This window comes from Microcebus murinus, chromosome 2 (genome assembly GCF_040939455.1).
Source record: "Microcebus murinus isolate Inina chromosome 2, M.murinus_Inina_mat1.0, whole genome shotgun sequence".
NCBI classification, from domain to species: Eukaryota; Metazoa; Chordata; class Mammalia; order Primates; family Cheirogaleidae; genus Microcebus; species Microcebus murinus.
In genome coordinates this window covers 92,941,472-92,948,332 of record NC_134105.1, presented here as the reverse complement: position 1 = coordinate 92,948,332, position 6,861 = coordinate 92,941,472, and the positions used below count along the sequence as shown (strand labels likewise).

The 6,861-nt window shown below is 38.0% G+C and overlaps 1 pseudogene; it reads left to right on the top strand.

The window, feature by feature from the left end:
• The first annotated feature begins 1,285 nt into the window (after window positions 1-1,285).
• Window positions 1,286-3,087, top strand: LOC105878711 (pre-mRNA-splicing factor SPF27-like; annotated as a pseudogene).
• Window positions 3,088-6,861: the final 3,774 nt, after the last annotated feature.

Genomic DNA, 6,861 nt, shown 5'->3' with positions numbered 1-6,861 from the left:
CAGCCTCCCAAGTAGCTGGGACTATAGGCATGCACCACGACACCCATCTAATTAAAAAAAAAAAAAAAAATGTTGTAGAGATGGGATCTCCTTATGCTGCCCATGCTGGTCTAGAACTCCCAGCCTCAAGTGATCCTCCTGCCTCAGCCTCTCAAAGCTTTGGGATTTCAGTTGTGGGCCACCATGCCAAGCCTCTTCTCATTTTTAATTTGATAGTAAAAATTTTAAATTTATTCTGCACTTTTCCCCAGTACTTAACCAACTTTTTTCTAGACATCACCACATGCTAACAAATTTATATTTATTAACTCATTTACTCAATAAATCAAGAATTTAAAAAATAATGTAGCAATATATGTAACCTAAACATTTGTACTGCTGTAATATGCTAAAATAAAAAATTATAAAAATAATAATGTGGGACTTGAATATCCCAACTTACTGATTGCCTGGCTAAGACTTTTCTCAATCTATAGTCTGAGGCTCTTGCTACTCAGGCATCCTTCCTTCTCTCTCTCCTCTCACAACTGTCAGTACTACACAGCAAAGTGATCTGACAGCTGTCCCTGCCTACACCTTCTCTTTCCCCTTTATCCTTCACAGGCATTACCACAATAAGTTTCTTGCATGTCTAATCTTGTCTTGGCATCTTCTTCTCGGAGGACCTGAACTGAGCCAACAGTGATCACCAGCCCTCCTACTTGCTGAAGGCGATGGACTGTGGCCTGTCCTCTCATGAAGTCCCACAGCATTTAGCCCTGTGACTCAGTTTCAGATTGCGTTTCTCCTGCAATTTCCATAATATAGTAGCTTCCAGTTCTGCTCTTTCCTCCCCTATCATTTCCCCTTTCTTTTGGTGGTCTCGTCTGTCTACAACCAACCTCTAAATATTGGTTATCTCAAGAATCCATCTGTGGCCCTCTATTCTTTTCTCTTCACACATTCTCTCAAAGTGATGTAATTTACTATCAGTTTTAACCAACATCATTGCTAATGACTCTCAGATCCATCTCCAGTTCCGCCTTTTCTCCTATCCAACTGTCTGCTGGATATTTCTACTTTGATGAGTTAAGCCAAATACATTGGCTTTGGCCTTAAGCCTGTTCATCCTCTTGTGCTCTTTATCCTAGTGAATGACACTACTTTCCTAACAATTGCCCAGGAGGAAACTTGACAGTCTCATATTGCCTTTTCAATTAATCCCCATATCTAATTTGTGATATGATAATGCTGTCTTTAAAATATGTGTTACACAGAAAATGCAGGCAAACCTATGGCCCCCAGAATGGCAGGCACAGGTTTGGTGGCCAGAAAGGTTGTAGTGGATGCACTATGGTATTTCGATCAAGATTATGAAGCACCAGGAATGTGGGAAGCAGCTGCAGCACTGGAGGAAATTCACAGATACTGACCTACTAAGAATTACCTGAGCTACCTGACAACCCTGGATTGTTCTGCTTTTGAAACTGACATAATGAGAAATGAATTTGAAAGACTGGTTGCCTGCCAACCAATTGAATTGCTCAGTATGAAACGATATAAGCTTCCAGCTTCTTCCTCAAGTCAGAAAAATGACATCAGTGCATGGCAAGAATGTGTAAACAATTCTATGGCCCAGCTGGAGCAGCAAGCAGTTAGAATTGAGAATCTGGAACAGCATGGATGTAATGGCTGGGAAGTGTATAATGAAATCTTGTTCATATGATTGAACATGCACAGAAGGAGCTTCAGAAATTAAGAAAACATATTCAAGATTTAAATTGGCAGTAAAAGAACATGCAACTCATGGCTGGATCTAAATTGAGAGAAATGGAGTCAAACTGAGTATTGATAATTCCATCAGTTTTCAAATTGCTATTCAAACAGTATTTGAATAGGGTGCCGCAGGTGTCAGACAAATGTTTTCTGAATCTACCCTTCATTCTGTCCCTTTCTAAGTGTAGGCTTGGAAAGTAACAAGAGAGTTACAAGCAAGAATTGGACCAATGCTAAATGATCCTGGTCTTGGAGTACTATTTTTAGTCCTGTATTTCTGGCTCTGAAAATCATGTAGGAAAGGAGATTCCATACTTTTTCTTTTTTTTTTTTCTGACTACAAAGACCCAGAAAAGAGCCATAGTTTGCTTGATAATTTGTCCTGCAGTTTATTATTTATACTTAAAAAATTCTTCTACATATATACACACATATATATATATATACATTTAATCAAATCCCTAAATATAACCATAAATTTTGTGTCAGTTCTCTATTTTTTTTGCTTTGATATTTCCCTACTCTTCCTCCCTACTTCACTCACATCATTCTTGTTCCAACCTCCCCTAGTGTTATCAATCTCTTATGCATCCTTTTACATTTTTCTTCAAGTTAATATAATCTTATGAATATAGATATGTGTTTCTTTTTATTTGTCTTAGAGGTTTCTTTTTTTCAGGGGAAAGGGAAGGCATCTTGAATCTGTGGATTATGTTCATCAGTTCTAGACTTTTCTCCACTATTTTTCTATAACTATTGCCTGTGCCTTATTTTCCCTTTTCTGTTAATCCAATTAAATATTATCTTCCATCTCTCTTTCCTGTCTCTTCTATCTCACTAATTCTCTCTCCTGCTATTCCTAATTTGCTTTTTTATGAATTAAATTTTTTATTTTGAGATGACTGTGGATTCAAACACAGTTGTAATAAATAATACAGAGATCTCCTCTGCACCCTTTACCTACTTTCCCACAGTTGTGCCTCAGTTTTAATATAGAAAGTTAAAAGTGAAGGTTAATGTTATAGCCCTCAGGGAACAGTATATATATTTTTTAAATAAAATCTTTTAAGATAAATTTCACATTGAGTAATTTTTCCTTTTCTAGTTGGGTGTCCCTGGTCAGTAAGAATTATGAGATTGAATGGACTATTGTGCAGCTAGAAAATGAAATCTATCAAATCAAGCAGCAACAGAGAGAGACAAACAAAGAAAACATCCATCAAGACTTCTGAAAAGACAAATTAATTTTGAGGGTAGAAATGAGGAAAAGTTGGGCTTTCACAGAAGGCATCTGAACTTTCTCTGAACTATGAAGGATTATGACAGCATTTCACAGAGACAGTTGATGGTTAAATGTTTAGAAATCACAAACTATGTGGACTGTTGTGTTGATTCTATTTGTATATCTTAGCAAAATAATTTCTAACTTGGTGGTATTTTTATAGCCATAAGGAAAACTTCAGGCTTTTAAGATAAGCATGACTTTAGAATAATATTATATCATAGAATTAATTTTTGAGCCACTTTGACCATATTTTGTATCCAAGGATCTCTATTGAAAGCTTTCAATATGTACAGGAAGTTGGAAACCATTAGTTTATGTCTTGGTCTAGTAAAGAGGTAGTTCTAAACACACACACACACACACACACACACACACACAGATATGTGGTACCTTTCACTTCCACTCCAATCTATACTGATTGACTCAGTTTAAGCCTTCATTATCTTTCACCAAAATTTTCAAAATGATCTGTTAACTGGTCTTCCTGTCTACAGTCTTGCTCCCTCCTAACACACGGGGCTAAAGGGATCTTCCTAAAATGCCAATAGGACACATGAGAGGTGGTATGATACAGAAGTAGAGAAAACAGGCTGCAGCTTCAAATGATTCTAGGTTCAAATCCTGACTCTGCAATATACTGACTGTATGGCTATGGCCAATCACTTAATATTTCTGAGCCTCAATTACTTCGTTGAAAAAATGAAGATAATAATAGTATTTACCACATAGAATTGTTGTGAAGAATACATGAGATAATAAATGAAAAGTGATTGGTATAGGCCGGGTGTGGTGGCTCACGCCTGTAATCCTAGCACTCTGGGAGGCTGAGGTGGGAGGATTGCTCAAGGTCAGGAGTTTGAAACCAGCCTGAGCAAGACCCTCATCTCTACTAAAAATAGAAAGAAATTAATTGACCAACTAAAACTATATAGAAAAAATTAGCCAGGCATGGTGGTACATGCCTGTAGTCCCAGCTATTCGGGAGGCTGAGGCAGAAGGATTCCTTGAGCCCAGGAGTTTGAGGTTGCTGTGAGCTAGGCTGACACCACAGCACTCTAGCCCAGGCAACAGAGTGAGACTCTGTCTCAAAAAAAAAAAAAAAAGTGGTTGGTATAAGATACATGGTTAAGATATGGTTTTTATTAATGTTATTGTTACTACTGACACTCCATTCTGAAAAACTCTTCAATAGGTTCCCAATGCTATGATGATTAAATTCAAAATCCTTAGCATAAGGCCGGGCGCGGTGGCTCACGCCTGTAATCCTAGCTCTCTGGGAGGCCGAGGTGGGCGGATTGCTCAAGGTCAGGAGTTCAAAACCAGCCTGAGCAAGAGCAAGACCCCGTCTCTACTATAAATAGAAAGAAACTAATTGGCCAACTGATATATATATAAAAAAAAAAAAAATTAGCCGGGCATGGTGGCGCATGCCTGTAGTCCCAGCTACTCGGGAGGCTGAGACAGAAGGATCGCTCGAGCCCAGGAGTTTGAGGTTGCTGTGAGCTAGGCTGAAGCCACGGCACTCACACTAGCCTGGGCAACAAAGCGAGACTCTGTCTCAAAAACAAACAAACAAACAAAAAAAAAACAAAAAAAAACATTGGACTGAAGGTTTCACCAGGAAAAAAAAAAAAAAAAAATCCTTAGCATGGTCTTATTTCTGCCTCTCTTCCCTGTCTCTTGGCATGTACCTTCTCAAACTTTATACTTCAGTCCCAAAAATGCTGAATGAATTGCAAATGCACAAGTAGGTCATGTATTCCTGAAAATAGTACATTTATGAGGAAGGGCTTGGGCCCTGAAATAGATGAGTATATGGCATTTGAGTTTTGGGAGACCCAATGGGATAGGAGCATGAAGCAGTTAGGATAACCCCATGGGTTTGAGAAACTTTATTTTCTCCTTAGTGCTCCATAATGATATGGAAGTTTATTCAAGAATTTCTGAAGTTTTTTTTTTTTTTTGGAGGGGGGAGTGGGTAATTTGCTAGAAGTGCATTGTGCCACTCATATGGATTAAGTATTTGATGATCCAGTAGACTTTGTTATAATACATGGCCACTTCTAGCTGCAAAGGAATATAACAAATATAATTTTTTGGTGGAGCAGATTAGTGCCCAAACCAAAAAGGTTTTGTTTGTAAGAAAGAAAGGGAAAATTACTTTTGAGTAGACAAGTAGGGTATCTGCACAAGTAGAATGGTAAAATTGGAGTACAACTTATATAAAGATAAGAATTACTGAAAGTGAAGCGAGTTTATGGAAGAAAATGCTTGGTTTGCATATATTAATTTGTAGATACTGTTGGGAAATCCAGGTGGAAATGTCACAAAAAGAGTTGGAAATGAATGAACAAATATTTTGGTTCAGTAACACCTTTGTTATATGTTCCAACACTGTCAACTGAGAGAATGGTCAGAGGCTACTTACTAAAATATTACCACATTTTTGCTAACAAAAAGGCTTGTCACAATTTTCAACAGAATATAATTAATAGCAAAAAAGAACATTTGGTCTATAGCCACAACTCTGTTTGTATTCTGAAATTCCAACCTAGTGCTACTATGTTCAATGTAAGCTGTTACAATTCAAATATTCTGCTGAGTCTAGCAAAGTACTTTCTTTACCTAACAGTAATCACATATTTAGTCATAACCAGAACTGTGTGTTATTGTGGAAAGAGCATGAGATTCTAGTCCAGAGGGCCTTGGCTTTGCCATTTATGAGCAGAATGACTTTGGACAAGATATTTGTCAGAATCCCAGTTTTTTCATTTGGGAAGCAGCAATAAGGTTATTACTTGCCTTGCAGGACTGTAATTAGGATAAAATAAACAACAGTAGCAAAATGTTTTATATACCATAAAATATTATACAAAAGAAAGCTATTATTCTATTTTTTTGTTGTTGTTGTTGAGACACAGTCTCGCTTTGTTGCCCAGGCTAAAGTGAGTGCCATGGCATCAGCCTAGCTCACAGCAACCTCAAACTCCTGGGCTCAAGCAATCCTCCTGCCTCAGCCTTCCGAGTAGCTGGGACTACAGGCATGTGCCACCATGCCTGGCTAATTTTGTCTCTATATATTAGTTGGCCAATTAATTTCTTTCTATGTATAGTAGAGATGGGGTCTTGCTCTTGCTCAGGTTGGTTTCGAACTCCTGACCTCGAGCAATCCGCCCACCTGGGCTTCCCAGAGTGCTAAGATTGCAGGCACGAGCCACCACGCCCAGCAGAAAGCTATTATTCTTATTATAACAATATATAGAGTAGTGGTAACCGAGCACTCTAGATGGCAGTTGAATTTTTGTAAGACTTAAGTAAATTTACTATTAAATAAATTCTGTCAAGTGAATTTCTGCTAATTCAGAGATACTTCTAATGAAAATGTTTGTGTGTATGTGTGTGTGTGTGTGTGTGTGCTTTGAGAACTTGATAAATATACCAGCATATTCACCAACCACAGAAAGCTGTTCTCATGTCGTGAAACCCTGAGGATCTTAACTTTTCAGAAACCTGAAAGACTTCACTGTGTTTCAGGAGGATGGGAAATAATCATCAGTGGTCACGTCATGTAAGAAAGCTACACTTGACAAGAATCTAAGCTGTAGGAAGATTTAGAGAGTACTGAAATGCAATTCCTGGCCCACCACAGATATTTTTTCTGAAATCCCAAAATAGAGTAAAGACTGGAAGCTTCACCTGTTTTTCACTGTCAATTGCCTCAAGCTATAAATAGGACCAAAACTCATCTCTCTCCCCTAGCAGAGGAGTCAGATTACAGGGGGCAAAGCAAAATAATAAAATGAATGTCAGGGTATTTTATA